Source organism: Dreissena polymorpha, chromosome 5 (assembly GCF_020536995.1).
Source record: "Dreissena polymorpha isolate Duluth1 chromosome 5, UMN_Dpol_1.0, whole genome shotgun sequence".
Lineage (NCBI taxonomy): Eukaryota > Metazoa > Mollusca > Bivalvia > Myida > Dreissenidae > Dreissena > Dreissena polymorpha.
In genome coordinates this window covers 118,288,782-118,307,258 of record NC_068359.1, presented here as the reverse complement: position 1 = coordinate 118,307,258, position 18,477 = coordinate 118,288,782, and positions in this window count along the sequence as shown.

Genomic DNA, 18,477 nt, shown 5'->3' with positions numbered 1-18,477 from the left:
TCCTCTTATGGGGCATTAATAGGCAAAATTGAACAGTACCAGTGTTCAAATTGTGTACAGTTTTACAGGAATTAGAAACTAGATGTGTGTGCTGCGACCTGTGTCTCGACTGGTTTCATTACCGTTGTGCAGCAATATCGGATACTCCTAAAACAAAGTTATGGTTCTGCAGTGAATGTTCTAGATAAAGAGTAAAGCTTGTCTGATACACGCTTAAATAAGTGTTAACGACTTTAAGTTCACACGATGCACATTCTCGATATAAACAACTTGTACTTTACTAACGATCTTAAAACTAGATGCGTTTGCATTAAGATCTGTCTCTGACAAATGTATGATTCTGTAAATAATGTGAGTCGCGTTCTGAGAAAACTGGGTTTAATGCATGTGCGTAAAGTGTCGTCCCAGATACGCCTAAGCAGTCCGCACATGCTAATCAGCGACGACACTTTCCGCTTTTATGGTATCCCTGATTAGCCTGTGCGGACTGCACAGGCTAATCTGGGATGGCACTTTCCGCACATGCATTAAGCCCAGTTTTCTCAAAACGCGGCTCATGTATTATTTATGTAAAGTGACATGTCATTTAAGATATGAGCAACTTCATTTGTCATACATGCGAACAACAAAGACACGGATAAGCCTGTGTATACACACTGTCTAATCAGCGTTTTTGTTGCCGCTGCATCATTAATAGAATTTACACATCAAAAAGCAATCATTTTCGTTCCGTTGTATTATTTGTTTGCATAGTCGACATTACATGTCGTGAAATGGTGCCTCATATTGTGAAAATAGGGTATATAACTTCATGTTATATATGCTTTTGTCAAGTGCTATTATCTGAAAACAATAAAATCATATTTGTTTTCGTTCTATAATGCTTTTTTAAATTTCTGTAAATTTACGTTTCACATTTTCTTTTATCGTTTTATCCTTTTCACGTTAAGTTTCCTTTAATTTGTTTTGTTATAAACGTTTCTCATTGTGATGTCGCAATTTTCATTCACTTAGTTAATATTATTTACTAAATATTATTGTATACATTTGATATTTGCATGTTCAATACGTATTTATATACTCCATAACTGTGATTTCTATTGATTGCTGTAATTATTGTTTGGCGGAATAAATTAACATTTATAAATCTCCATTGTTTACACTCTTTATATACTATGCACGTATCGGATTTCCAACCACGACGAAATATAAACCAGATTGCAAATTCCGTGACGACGACTACAAGAACTAGTCTTCAGGCTAGAAATTTCGGAATCTGCATGTAGATCAATAATTAATCAATATATTTATGTGTCATAACAGCCGTACGGCTAGACAATCTCCATAGGAAAGGCTATATGTACAGAGCCGTACGGCTAGCCTCTTGTCTAGCCGTACGGGGCCGTACGGCTAGCCTATTGTCTAGCCGTACGGTGCCGTACGACTAGCCACTGACATTTAAAAAATCGAATTAAATATTAAAAATATTTTGAATTCAGATTCGTGCTCGCAATACATTTCAAATTAAAAAAAAAACGTGTATTTGCCTTACCGTTCGTTCGTCCTTACGACTTGTACTTGCATGCTGCCGACAAGCCCAATGCTCGTAGACGATATTTGATAGAAAATGAAACAAACCCACATATTATCTATAAACATTTTGAGGGGTGTACGGAAGACTTTTGTAACTCATATTAAACAAGGCTATCGTCAAGCAATATGGTCCCCCTACCGGCTCCACCATTGTCAGAAATTCCACCATTTTCAGAATTATTTTTTGTTGTTGCCATAGCAACCACAATTTTTGACGTAGGAACTAAATGAAATGACGTGCATAATGTCCATATTGCCATCTATCCATGTTGCAAGTTTCATGAACATATATTAAGAATTTTTAAAGTTATCGCAGGATCCAGAAAAGTGTGACAGACAGACTCACAGACAAACTCACAGACAGACGCACAGAGCGCAAACCATAAGTCCCCTCCGGTGAAACCGGTAGGGGACAGTAAAGAAGAAGATACGACAGTATTCCGTTCAGCCCTCGATTTACATCTAATGTCATGTCGACAACATGAACAGGTTCGATTTTGATATAACAACCTAAATGCAAATTCGCAGGTTCAATCCCTGGCATAAAAACCCATAACGCAGATTGAAACCCCAATATAGTATCAACACACAGATTTGATTATCGGGATTGAAACTAGACTACGCTATAATAAGTGAAAATAGCAAATCTTCACTAATGCCTGCCATAAAAAAAAACAACAGAAAATATAAAAGCAACTCCACAAATCTTTAACAGTTTAATTTCGATTCAAAGCATTCAATCTTTATTATAATTTTTAACAAACTTGACAGTGCTCTATTATCCAAAGTTAAAACCAATGTCTAAAAGGTGTAGTAGTCTTTGTTTGCATCCATAATAAAAAACATTCTATATTTTAATCATAAGTAAACTTGTTGATGTGAATGTATGAAGTGTACGCAGGGGATGCACTCAAACAACAATAGGGTAAATAAATGAGGTCATATCCTCCGAACAAAAACTTCTTGACATGTTAAACGTGTCAGATATACTAAACAACAATTAATTCACTTTTCCAGTCTTAAGATCTCAAGTTTAAAAAAATCAATGGAAGTAGGATGGATATTTTATAATATATCACTGGTATTTAGCAAGTTAGACTTAGAAACAATACAAGTACTATCAGAAACAAACCCTATTAAAGGATATTCAATCTCGTATCATGGTCAGTCCTCTGATCATAAATAAAGAAGTTATGGCAATTTTAGCAAAATTTAATAATTTGACCTCGAGAGTCAATGTCATTCAAAGGTCAATGCCAAATTCAACTTGCCAGGTACAGTACCCTCATGATAGTATGAAAGTATTTGAAGTTTGAAAGCAATAGCCTTGATACTTTAGAAGTAAAGTGGATCTAAACACAAAATTTAACAAAATATTAAAAGTTACTAAGACATAAAGGGCCATAATTCCGTTAAATGCCAACCAGAGTTATGCAACTTGCCCTGTACAGTCCCCTCACGATAGTTAGCGAGTTGTCCAAGTCTGAAAGCAATTACTATGATACTTTATAAGTAAAATGGACCAAAACACAAAACTTAACCAAAGGTTCAATTATCTAAGTATAAAAGGGGCCATAATTTTGTCAAAATGCCAGTCAGAGTTACATAACTTTGCCTGCACAGTTCTCTTATGATAGTTAGTAAGTGTTGCAAAAATAAAAGCAATATCAATTTTCTAAGTATAAAATGGGAACATAATTCTTACAAAATGCTTGATACAGTTGTCTGCTCTTGTTCATAGATTGGGGTCATATTGGTAAAGAAGTATGCAAAATATAAAAGCAATATGACAAGGTACATAGAAAATATTTGAGGTGGTTCACAAACTTTAAGTAAACATAGATTTATCAATAATATGCATATTCTAAGTGAAAAAAGAGCCATAATTCTTACAGAATACTTAATACAGTATTCTGCTCTTGTTTATAGATTGGGGTCATGTTGGTAAAGAAGTATGCAAAATATAAAGGCAAAATGTCAAGGTATATGAGGAAATATTTGAGGTGGTACGCAAACTTTAACATAGATTTATCAATAATATGCATATTCTAACTGTAAAAAGGGCCATAATTCTTACAAAATGCTTGATACAGTTGTCTGCTTTTGGTTATAGATTGGGGTCATGTTGGTTAAGAAGCATGCAAAATATAAAAGTAATATGTCAAGGGACATAGAAAATATGTGAGATGGTACGCAAACTTTAACATGGATTCATCAATAATATGCATATTCTAAGTGGAAAAAGGGTCATAATACTTACAAAATCTTTGGTACAGTTGTCTGCTCTTGTTTATAGATTGGGGTCATGTTGGTTAATAAGAATGCAAAATATAATAGCAATATGTCAAGGGACATAGAAAATATTTGAGGTGATACGCAAACTTTAACATTCCAACGCTCACGCGAACGCCGACGCAGGGACGAGTAGGATAGCTCCACTATATATATATATATTTCATATATAATACATGTAAAATGATAAACAAACTATTTTTAGACAATGTTACAGCATCAATGGTACACAGGGATACTAGATACTTGATATTCTCCAAACTATTAATCGCGCAATAACATTGTTGCACTGTAACAACTCTATCTATTCTTGATGGTTTGTTTAAATGCAGACATGCAGATAAAAACTTCGTTTCTTAATATTAAATAAAAAACATCGCATAATTCGAAAGAAGCTCATATTTATGTATGCTCAACATGTGATTTCAAATGACCACTTTAAAAACTAAAATGACTATACTCGAGGGATTAAAGATTCAATCATATAGGAGGATCCATGTGTACTATACTATCACTGCAATTTCCACACCTGATACATTAGTATGATTACACACAACCAATTTTAAAACGTCATAACACACTTATCTTTAGTTTCTCAGGGTTGTACATGTATGTTGATCCTTACTTACACATAGATGATTTCACTGTCATTGCCTGCTTTAATGGTTGTTGGGCCATTGCCCACACTTGATGCCTAATGCTTAACCAGGGCATTTCTTTCACAATACTGGTTTTTAATAGCCTTTTAATGTCAGATTTAGTGGGTGGTTTCTTCTCTCTAAAGGCCTTAAGCACTAACGGCTTCAGTGCTGACTTCGCTTCATCTGTCCACTTCTTCTTCGGATTTCCTGAAACAACATAAATAGCAAATTAACCAATTTCAACTTATTCTTTAAACGTTTCTGTATTTTACTATTTTTACATAATGATCTTTTAGATTTGGTAGCATATTCAGATTGAAGGATCATTCTAGCAGACTCATTTTGTAACAAGAGTGCCAAACTGTCACAAGATACGCCCGTTGGAAGGTTTTGGACAACTTGTCAATTTCCTCAAAATCGTGGAAATCACGAACAAAAACCGGCGAAAAAAGTGTAGCATGATATCACAACTAATGGACTAGGTTAAAAGACACAATGGTGATTGTTTTAAATGCACTACGTGACCATGTGACCTATTTTTTGACCCGGCATGACCCATATTTGAACTTGACCTAGATATCATTTAGACACAACTTCTGACCAAATTTGATGAAGATCGGATGAAAACTAATTCAATTAGAGAGCGGACACCATGCTAAATCCTTGACATGCATTAAGACTCGGCATGACCCATATTTGAAATTGATCTAGATATCATTTTGACACAACTTCTGACCAAATTTGGTGAAGATCGGATGAAAACTACTTCAATTAGAGAGCGGACACCATGCTAAATTCTTGAAAAGCAATATGTGAACCCGTGACTTAGTTTTTGACCCGGCATGGCCCATATTCAAACATGAACTATATATTGTCTAGATACAACTTCTGACCAAGTTTGGTGAAGATCGGATGAAAACTGCATGAATTAGAGACCGGACACTGCTGTGGACGCCGCCCGCCAAGGATGATCTTATAATATGCCCCGTTGTGAACGGGCAAAAAAAACTGTGAGTAGAATTTCCAAGATTTCTCAAAATAACAAACTTTCTTAACAAAACTCACTCTTGCGCTTCTTCACGGCTGGTTCTCCATCTGAGTCGCTGGAATCTGAGTCGCTGGAATCAGCTTGATCTGTTTGATCAAAACAATATAAATTTATTTCTAGTATGTGCACGTGAAGTACAAAGGGCTAACTAGTCCAATGCTTTGTTATGCATGATGTTCATGATACGGTCACCACATTCTTAATTTCAAATAAATCAAGCAATCTGTGAAACCATTCATACCAATAATGTTGTCAATTGTTTGGGTAAAGGAGAGGTCAAGACCTCCCTGCTTTTTCATACAGTGCCAACAACTGGCCAAAAGAATTAAATAGAATTAAGAATATTTGGGTTTTCCCCAGCTAATCAGGGGGCACAAACAAACTTTAACATTTACGCTTGACCATGTTGCACTAATTTATGGTAAGTATATATAAAGTTGAACACATTTCTTTTATGAACGATTATGCATCTTCAAGCTATAACGGTAAATGTTTGTTTGTACCTGATGATGAGCTAGGTTAAACTTACATTTGCCAAGCTCCAGATTACTGGTATTCTACTTTTACTTCCACAACCACCCCATCAATTTGTGTTATGCTTACCATCTTTGTAATCAGGATCTTGGTCAGAATCATCGAAATGGTACTGATCTTTTGGATGATTTTCTGAATGCTTAGTCTTCAATCGAACTGAAAATGAAAGTACAAGGAATAAATAAAATTAGTTTACACAAAAGATATTTCCGATGACATATAAATAATGGCTATTGTATTGATTTTCTTTGTATAGATGTACTATTGGTATGAAGTTTGGATGAATTTGCTTAAAACTCGAGCTATAATTAAAGATGAACAAATTCCCACACACACTGCATTGATGGAGTTATCTGGCCATGATATTTGATATGCGTAGTGAAAAATGCCATTATAATGGGACACCTCAGTCTTGTCTTGTCTGTCTGGATTTTACTGTTTTCATCAGTATTTCAGTCATATCACAGTGGTCAGTTAACGTTGTCCCACACGAATCCTGGGAGTTAACCAGAAACATGTGCACATACATGTAAAAAACTGATAGCTGCCCTACTTAATTCAGTGGTAGGGGGCGAATTGCTGTAGAAATCATTTCAAATCACCATGTGAGTATATGGCCGGACCGGGAATCGAAAGTTGACCCCCTTGGATTCATGATTAGTAGTCTGGAACATTACTAACTAAGCTATCTGAGACAGCTGGGACACCACAGATTGGGACGCGATGTGACAAGCATGATATCTCCATTTCCCCTTTGGGGATGTAAATATATGCTAGATACATATTCAATGAGAAAATTTATCAATACAGCTTGTTTGTGTTATGCCAGTAAAACCTTGTCAGCGAACTTAAATCCTATGATCGCTAATCTTGACGAGTGTTTATCGCCCGACAATGATCCTGAAATGTCCTTTTTCCGTAACTTATATTCGTATCTTGGTGGTTCGAAGTAATTGTTATCTGTCACTATATTAAAGTGAAATTGTGTTTTGCCTTCTTCTAATAATTGTTTGTAATTGACATTCAAACTACGGATACTTTTATTTTGTTTAAACAGTATGTATTATCAAGATAATTTATACATGATATATAATGTCTAGACGTGCAATAATAAATTAGAAAATATTTTTCAAAAACGATTATGTATACATCTCCAAGGGTGTTCAAAGTGAATTTAAGATTTTAGCAAATGTAACTAGTAACATTGGTATCATAAGAGTACATGAGTCGATTCTTTTTGAGATATTCATTTTTATTGAAGTTGAAATCACCAGCTATAAAATAATTAATATATAACGCCACCAAAACCTGATCAAAACTGTGTTCGACAGGATCCGAAAGCCTATTAACAGAACTTTGAGGGCGAATTTCACTTATGAGACTTTAACGTTAATTTAGTTTCAATTGTTATTACCCTTTACCGGTTCTTGCCCGATTAGCATGTTCATGATATTGAAAACCTTCTTTGACATTAATTGCAACTCCGCAATTTGCAAAATTTGATCTGTTACAACGGACATGTGGCGTTAAGATATGATTGGTAAGAATGATCTGCTGCCGCTGCAAATGGAATTGCACTTGCCGCATTATTCTAAAGGAATGAGTACGAGTATTAATCAATTGACCTTTATTTGCAAATATTCCCACAGCGCGTTATGTCTTTTTATGGGTGTTTATGTAAGATTTTAAACATCGAAAAGTTAGCTCAATGCATTTTAAGATTTTTGGTAAGACTTTGTTCCTTTAACTCGGTTATTTTCGAATAGTTAAAACGGAGACCAATGGAGAAAGGCATTTCTAATGTAATTGCAGGATAAAAGCCATGGTGTTCGTGTTGGATACATTAACATTTAATCAATTATTACACTTGTGATGAAAAAATGCGAACATATGATACGCTATCTTGTGCAAAGAAATCTATATGTACTCAATTGTTGCCAATTAGTTGAATTACTGACGGTATTTGAGAACAAATAGGTTCGCGTATCGTCAACAATCGTCAACAATTAGTTCAAACAGTGTATCACGAACTACTTTCATTATTTTTCATTACAAATTTAGGTATGACCTTTGGAAGGGAAAGACTGCCAATAATATTCGTAACCAGAAATGTTGCACGTGTTGAATATTCAGCTCATTTGTTTAACAGAACAATTTTAAAATGCTTAAATACAACATTTTAATATCTGTTTTGTACAATTGAAAAATGTTGTATGTTCCGATTCTACAAAATCGATATGCAAACAAATCAATTATGAATATGGAGCTATTTTCATTTTAATTTGATCGATGTCCACAGTACACATGTGTAGACTTGTAACTTCAACAAGTTTAAATGTTGTAAATACAAACATGTAACTTTAAACTTCAGATCTGAAAATGAAGAAGTTGATGAAAAACTACATAAGCATGTTGAATATTTTCTAAGATGTACGATCGGTTTTAGTAATCTGCTACAAGTCAGCATCTATCAAGTGTACACTTTACAATTCTACAGATTACAAGTTGACCAATCACAATTCAACATTTTACAACGTATTTTCCACTTAACCGGTGTTAGGATAAAAATTGTCATAAGTAGAAGCCTGCCAGCTCTGCCTTCTGTTATCGTGGAAGAACTTACTGTCCGGCTTAACTGAATAGACTTGATAGGTCTCAGGTAAGGAATTTTTAAGATTTCTAAACATCATCATCATCATCATTGTTATATTCATGGATGCAGATAGGTGTTAGGCACATTGGATCACACAATTAGTGGTTCTCGACCACCTGCTCGTTGTAACAATTTACCAGGAAACAAAATGTAAATGAACTATTCACATGACATTTACTTATTTAGATTTTTTTCTTTAACGTTTTAGGTTAAAACATTAATTCTGATTTGAGATGGAAGTCTGACCCCATTATATATTTAACACAGACCAGACTCAGCTTGGTTACGTTCGGTGTGGTGGAGTGACATTCCAATTTAATGCGATATTCATGCCCTTAGTATTTTCAACATCTAACCTAGTTCAATTTTCAGGGGGGGGGGGGCATGCGTATACGGGAGCTGACCGCGTTAAAGTGAGGTTAGTTGGAACAAAACTTCAAAGATGGCGTAGTTTCTTTTGTTTTCTTGAAGGAATAGGGGATATTTTCACACGGTAAGCCCCTTTGTATTTAAAATTATTTTAAATGAATACGCCATTTCGGCTCTCCGGTGTTTGAGCTTCCCTCGGTTTTTTGTTTCAAGATCGAAGACGTCGGAATAAAAAAGTTATTGAAGGAAAACCGTCCACAAATCTGTTGTCTCCTAACGTGACATTCGAGAAATGGGATATACAAATATCATTTTTTCTTATAATACACAGTATTGACGCATGTGTACGGTAAAATATAACTAAAATCATGATTATTTCATTTTCCCGACGCCGTTTTATCTCTGATAACGAATTTTATTGCCAAAAACTATTGGTTTAATCCCTCGTTTTGGAACTTTACTTCCTTTTAAGCACATTCTGGAACATGACTTCCAAATGGCCAATACAACTCATACCCATGTAAGAAGGTAATACACGAACTTTCTGTCGTGAATGAATTTACCAGTGATATGAATGTTTTAAAGAACGTTTCCTCTATTTAAATGTATACCTCTTTCATACTTTTCAAAGATACGAAACTTCAATCTACATTACAAAAGATGAAACATAACTTGTATTATTATAAACTGCGACATTATATGTGGGGAGCTTCACTCTTTTGCAATAAACATGTACTATTAAGCAGCATAGCGCCCTTTGTGAAAGGGATATTATGATCTGATGTTATGTAATCGACTTAACGGTTCGGAATCCATTTTAAACTAATTGGCGCGTGCACACAGCAGCGGATAATATGCCTGGTTAAAAATATAATTTTACATCCGGTGATGCTGGTTTTGATACCCGACGCATATATACATTTATGAATGAAAGGCTTCATGAACGTTGACGTCGCTTTAGGTAACCAGAAAAATTCCCACGCACGGATTTCAACCGTCATTGTTTACAATCAATGAAGCGCACAAGTGCTGGAATTGGTATATAGCGTTTTTTTAAGGTGTATGTCCAGCGCTTGTGCCGGGAAAACAAGGCTTTGTGTATTTTTTTGTTCAGCTCTATAATATTTATATCAAATCTGCATGAAAAAATGTCGGTGAACATTAATCCGGTGTAAACAAAAATTAAATATTGAGGCGTTTATAGATTATGGATCTAAAACGGGGCATTAATCCGCATATAAAAAAAACACCGGGCATATTGCATATTAGTTCGGAGACATGAAATTATTTCGAAAGAAAGCAATAAGAGGTTCAATTCTATATGAGCAAGTCTCGCTGCGCATGAATACGCTCTTACTTCTCGTATATATTTGACTCTTGTGAATCTTGGCAAATACCTAGTGTTTTATTTTGCTTAATCTAAATTAAGTTATGCATCTATATGTACTTTAAGCAGCATAACATGACTTCCAAATGACAAACAGCTCTTTCATATGTGAAAGAGATTGACACGAAATACCTACCCATCTAAAATAAAGTTTATGTGTGTACTTCAATATTATAGTTTTATAGGATTTAATGTGGTGCAATATAAGTGTTTTCTTAATCACTTTACTGTAGCAGTATAACAATGCTGTACAAAAAACCTGCCGACCAACTGAATCAATTCACCGATTTTAAAGAAGGTGGCTGATGTACGAGATAATATAATGTTTATCAGCCCTTTCAGTAATATTTTAATTAATTAAATGTATTTTATGACGTGTCGACCTTATTCTGATATGAAATTTTCTTTAACCATTCTTTTACTGTCTTTTCAGATGATGAAGGTTAAAGGACGATAATAAGTGCATCTTTCGTTGCAGTATATGCAACTAGGAATTTAAAATTAGCGGAGGACTGGGATACCATTCCCCACTCATGGGCAACATGAGTTTACATGTAGAATATGCAAGAGAGAGTCCTTCAACCGAGCAGGACTATACAGCAAATAAAACAAACGAACCAAACAAAAAAATGAACAGCTGATGTATTATGTGTTGTTTTTTGTATGTTTTATTTTATTATTTCTACATGACAAGTCTGACATATAATTGCTATGAGTGCTACTTAATTACACGTTTTGTTCCGTATATGCCATGATGCTAGTTTCTCACTTTTTAATGAAAATAAACCATTATCTGTGTTTCGTCATTTCTTCCTACGATGTCTCTGCATACATTTTCAATTGACCTTTCGACAGCCGATTGATTGACAGGCTTATTAACCAATCAGATTACTGCATAGATTAGGCCCGTTTCTATCCGCCATTTTGTCCGTCAAACTCGCCGTTGTTCGTCACATAAGCTTATACGTAATGCTGTGTTTTAAACAAAGAAAATGGTTAAAAGGTGCTGTTATGGCACTTGTTATTCAGACACAATGTATCCAGAACGGTTAAAAGATGGAACTACGTTTTTTCCGTTCCATTAACCGGGTACTAATCTTAAAAAATGCAAACGTTGGATTCGTCTTTGTAGTCGTCTCAACGAACAGCTTAATCTCAACATATTAAGCTATCGCCCGAAAGCAAAACACCTCGACGTTTGTTCTAAGGTCGTCATAATAAGATACTACGCGAAAATAGAATATGTAAGTTTTGCACCGGACACGCTATAGAAAACGAGTATCACTTTTTACTTGTTTTTCCTCTATATAGAGAAATTAGAAAGGAACATTTAAAACCATATTTTCAAAGGTGGCTAACGTTAAATAAATTTGACATTCTAATGCAGTCGGCTAATAAAAAAATATTCTAAACTTTGCTAACTAGATTATTAATGCTAATGAAATGCGTAATAATAAAGACAATCAGTTATAATTTTTAATAATATCACATAAAATAGAGCATTTTTATTTCTTTCGGTTTAAATCTTCCGAATTTAATGTAGCTAGTTGTATATCGTTAAAAGTTAAGAAACTATTTTAAAATGCGCATGTAATTGTCAATAGTTGCCAATAAATGTCATTTTACACCATATGTGGGCTTTCTACTAATCCGTTATCAAAACAGATGCCGCAAACTGTGAATGACCCTTGACACTTTGATAGCCAGTCTGATTAGCGAGTTTTTTTTTGTACATGAAAATTCTTTCAACTTCTTATATTTTAAACATTGCAAAAAATAGTTTAAGAGGAAATTAATAATATATTGTGTATGTTACTTTTTTGACGACATTGACTATGTTACACGATTATAACAATGCTCATGGGTCATTTTGACCAAACGCATTATAGATATGTGTTATATCGGATTTCAATATAACGTTCTTTGTCTTCTTATATAATAAATTTACTAACCTTTGCCACATTTGCAATATTGCCATCGGTTGCAAAATTAACGGCTTTTAATTAAAAAACTGAAACATCTATTACTCAATGAAAAGTATTGTGACAAACGACAATGCATACTGTATGTGATAATTTGCGATAATTGGCCGACTTTGACTATAGATTAACGACTTTTAAGTAGACTTATAAACAAGTTATGACTATTTCATATATATGATAATTATATTCAGCATAACTATTCAATGATAATAAAAATATTGTATGGCCTTTCTGGTATACCATGAGGCGTTTTTGGTTCACTGATGCGGACTTTTTGGGAAGCCTTTTTGGTAAACGGCCTTTCTGGTGCTATATCTTTGAGGGGAGCTAAACACCTATTTGATACATTACATTTAACACATTTTAAATAAAACATGATAGCAATAGAAACATTTCATGTAATTTGGACCGAAATCTTTGTGAATATCTTCCAACGTACCGATTCGCGTAGCCATTTTATGACGGACTTCGGCGGAGTGACCTCCCTTGAAATCGGGGGGCGTGGCTTCACTCTCGCTGTCGAAAGGTCAATTGTATTCAGCCCTTACATACATGATAAAAAAAAGATTTGCGTCTGAATGAATTCGTTATGCATTTGAAATATTAACATTACTTACGATTAGAAGGCAATGTTAGGAACACACGATATAATCTTTCTAAGTGAACCAATACTTTATTCCCTAAGTACAACAGTCTTAAATAATATGTATTTACATAGGTATACAAGAGAAAAAATGTATATATTGATCGCTTCTACTGAAATCATATCGTGTATTGCATTTGCACAAATCTTTCTATCTACTACAAATTCACTTTTTGAGATTATAATATAGTGACCATCTCAGAACTGGTTTAAAAGAAGGTCGTCCAAAATGTGTCACATCAAAGTCACATACATGTATCAGTATCGTTATGGTAAAACGCGTCAAATGTCATTGTATTAAATAAAGAATTAATATTTAAGTTTTCATTAAAAAAAATCCACCGATATGCTAAGCAGGTGTCAGGTATTCCAAATTGCTTCATGTATTCCGAATCGCAACAATGGCAGTATTTGGTTACTGAAACCTTATCTAGTATCGAACCGGCTTTGCCCTTTTCTGTTTTTCATTACACTTACTTCGACGTAATCTTTTTTGTTTGATTGGTGGGTTTTCATGAACCTTTCGCTTTCTAGAGCGGTACACACTTCGTTACGCCGTCTTTTTAATCTTGGCATCCTCAACATATATAACTGGCGTCTTGATATCTGGAAAAATTAAGCATAGCATTCCGTTTAATAGGCATAATATACCGTTTGATGCATATTCCAACATAAGTATGTCCATATGTGTTAAAATAAACAGGTAAAAATTACACTGTTTTAATAATACCGTCGTATGTCTTATATTACACACACTAAATGTTAGCGTTAAGTACGCGATAAAACATATAATAATAAAAATCAATAATAAAACAATTAATATAAAAAATAAGATAACTCTTGATTTCAAGTGAAAAACTTTTCCAAAACATTCGCACTAATGCGCAATTCATTCACGAAAGTTATTTCGCATAAAACCTTCCAACAATAGTAACATAGGAAAGAGCTGTTTATCATTTGGAAGTTAGGTCCCAAAATGAGGTTAAAAGGAAGTTAAGTTCCAAAAAGGGGGGTTAACCCGTTATAATTCGGCATTAAATAAATTAATAGACATAAAAACGCGTCGAGATGATAAAATAATATTGATTTATGTTATATTTTACGGTACACATGCACACATACTGTTTATTTTGAGATATTCGAACATCCAACATCTCGAAGGTCAAGAAATTAAACAACAAATCTGTCGACGGTTTTGCTTCAATAACTTTTTTATTCCGACGTCTACGGTATTGAAACAAAAAACCAACCGAGGGGAGCACAAACACCGTAGAGCCGAAATGGCGTATTCATTTAAAAGAAAAATAAATGTAAACTGGCTTACCGGGTGAAAATATCCGCTACTCCTTCACGAAAAACACTAAAACGACGCCATCTTGGAAGTTTTGTTCCAACTAACCTCACTTAAACGCGGTAAGCTCCCGTATACGCATGCTACCCCTGATTGTGTTCTCTCTTACCAAAGACGTACAATGAATATAGGTCTTTTATCTTGTATGAGAGTGCATGGGACCACAGGACGGAGATTTTATGTGATACCGATGCATACTATCAAAGAGGAATCATGTATTGGTCCCCTTTTTAATGTATATTTTATAAAATAGACTGTTTGGCATCTTTGTGATATATTGTTTTAATTATAGTTGATGGTAAGATTTTAGTAATTTATTTGAGGTCGATTCTGAAACAAGTTTTGGCAATTTATATTAATCACACTCGACACCTTATCCCTGATGAAATCCATCACCACGAGAGTCTCTTTTCATTTGTTAGGAAGCCAGTGCTTTCCTGCATTGTGGTACGCGTTATCCACAGGTAGCATCTGGAACCGTTCCTGTACATCTTTGGTATAATGTAGCTATGGATTAAATTCACAACCTCATGCACTCGAGGCAAACGCTCTACCACTGAGCTGTTGAGGCAGTTTTAAACTGTGGTTTCTTTATTATAAGCTTGGTTTGTTAACACTATTACAGATAATAGACATGAATAGAATCTAAAAATTACCTATATATTATAACAGGTCGACGCTATCCCCAACAGATCAGATAGTGCTCCAGAATGGATCCTGGCAGCCTAGAAACTTACAAAAATCGACTGATAAGGCTGATTGGTTTACTGGAATCATACACATGTCGATCCAACGTTTTAGGTAATAATATCAATTATCATTCAAACTTATTGGAAATAATTGTTGTTTGTGTTTGATATATTTATAATATTGACTTTGACGTCTTGTGGGCCATATTTAAAGTTTTTTAATACACAAACAACATATGTGTTTGTCAGAAACACAATGCCCCCTACTGCGCCGCTTTGATTTATTTATTTATTTTTTTTATTATATGCCTTTAAAAAATATTACTTCCTTTGTAAAAATGATCTGTACCTGCCAAATGATAAATATAAATTATCTCCCTTTAAAGCTTGTTACTTCCCTTAGATAATTTTTTTTTACTTTTGACCTTGAAGGATGACCTTAACCTTGTACCACTCAAAATGTGCAGCTCCATGAGATACACATGCATGCCAAATCAAGTTGCTAGCTTCAATATTGCAAAAGGTATGGCCAAGGTTAAAGTTTTCGGACGGAACGACAGACAGACAGTTCAAATTCCATATGCCACTCTACTGAGTGCATAAAAATAATGTGTATGGTGAGTGGTGTAAAGTTTATTGATTTTGATTTATTGAAAAATAGAACTGTTTGGAGAGTATTAAGTATTTGATGATTTTTTGAGGAATTTATTACATTTTAAATGCTACATGTAGGTTATATTGTATGGTGTAAAACAACACTGGATAATTACTGGACATAAAATGTAATCATTTTCACTGTGCAAATGAACTTGTTATTTATATTTACTTAAGGACACTTGTGCAGTAAAATAATTATACCAAAAATAAAAATTCATATGACTACACTGTAATAAGTAGGTTTTATTTATATAAGATAATTGTCTATTTTAAGATATTTGAGGCAATATCGACCATGGATGGAGTGCAAACTACTCCTACACCTAAATTATAGAAGATTCAACATATCAGACCGGCCTTCTCTTGCGCACCACAACGTATAACAACGAATGACTCAAAGAGTCTGATTACAGTCATAAACATGTCAATGTACTCCGAAGAGATGCGTAGCCTAGAAAACATCTTTTGCTGGACATGATTTTATATGGTGTGATAAGCAAGCTTGAAAAGACTGTGCCTTTCCTTCCAAAGCTTAGTTCGTGAGGCTGCTCAGCATATTTGGTGTGAGGTGCTTACCCATATTCTCTATTTGTTTGTTTGCACATGGTCATCTATATATCACAATCATATATTTTCTAACAAATTTTATTTTAATATATATGATTATGCAAATTATCTGTGCAACAAGCAAACCATTAAAAACCAGAGTATTATTTAGGTAATTCAATTTTTTTATTATATTACCATAAAATAATTGTATGGTTGTAACAATATACATGAATTCTTAATGTAAACATTAATTTGATTGGTTGTCAGTATGGTGTGTAAGGGGTATTTACTTATTATTTTTAATGGTTTTCAGTGGTTTTGCCTTAATATGATTTACATTCTGTATTGTGTTCCTTTCTGGGAGGAGATTAAAGTATCTTATAGAGACTTGAAGTGATATTCTGTTAAATAAACAGTTAACATAAAAGAGTACAGGTTCAAAAGTGTCATGGTCGGAGTAATGTTCTTTTTACTCTTTTACATTGACCAGTCTTGACAAACCAGAAAATTGTGTTGTTTAATTACCTGATTGTGAAAGTATTGCAGTGAAAGAAAAAATTCAAAGTAAATATTGAATAAAAATGTAATCACAAATTGGACAATTCAATCAATCGAACAACATTGCATGTTTATTACTTGATGCAGTGGTAATAAGATCTTGCAGCGCCCTTTCATGACTGGGGCTGTTGAGTATTTCCATAAAGTAATTTCAGATATTCAGATTTCATGTGAAATTGAGTTCATGTATTAGTACAATTTAATATGTTTGTTATTATAGTGAACCCCGAAGTCAAGAAATTTTTATGATGATAGTTTGTTAAGTGTCAATTGGTGCTTTTATATGTTGGTATAGCAAGATTTGTAAATTCATAAATTTACATATTAAACTTTGTGACTACTGCTGTATTACTTTATGAAGTTGATACTGAATTACTGCTGTCTCTACCATGTAAGATGTGAATGCTTATTAAATTGTAATGTAATTATTAATGTAGTGTTTATTAAGATATACTAAAGAAACCCATATGGGTATACAGGGCTTTGTTTCCTTCTTTAGCAAGGGCCTTATATAGATCCCCTTCCCCAAAGAGGAAGGCCCCTTCCCCTAAGAAAAGTTCTTGAAAATGATGCAATTTTCCCCAAATCTAAAGCTGACTTTGGGAAATCTCTTCACCTTTTTCAGTGTTCTGTACATTTTAACCCCTAAATTGGAAGGCCATGCCCTTTTCCCAATTCAAGAACATAAGCCATGGCATACATGTAATATTGGAAACTAAAGAAACTTTAATAGACCACTAACAAGCATCATTGGGTTTATATTATTATTTGTTGTGAAACCACTGTTATATTAATATGCATAATCAGAGTTCATATGCATCTTGTCAATATCAATAATAAAATAGAAACAAAAACAAAAATGTATACCAGTATTAATACAAGCACTTTGTATTGATTATGCAAAAATAAAAAATAAATATAAAATGGTTGTTTATATAGGCCTTTAAGAGAAACAGCTTTCCATAGTACCTGTCTGTCACTGCTTTTGAAATATTAAACTTGCTGCATAACAAAACCTGTGTAGTTAGATAATGTTCATGTACTTCTTGCACAGCTTCGCACCTTAAAAAATGTACAAATCTTTCGACGAATCCTTTTCAAGACTGAAAAACAACAGAAGAATACCACATTTTAACTTGTGCTCTAACTTTCTTTGTCTTTTATTTATACAAAAAGTGTGGAAAAATAATTAAGCAAAAATATTAATCATGATTTTAAAAAAAGACAAAAATGAATAGGAATAAATTCTTATATTTAAAAAAACATGCATGTAAAAAAAGATAAAACTTCAACAGCTAGTGTGGTTTATTTAATTTGTTCAGTTTAAAATAAAAAAGTTTAAACAATACACAATTAATTCAGTATTCCATCTTGTAAAAATTTGTTGATTTGATATATTATCAGTACAGACTAAAACATATGTGCTAGAAACATACAATAATTTGTTCAGGTTAATTACTGGATGTTATTTTAGTATACACTTGCCTTGGAAATTTATCATGCACACACAAAGTCTTTGTGAACAGGACCA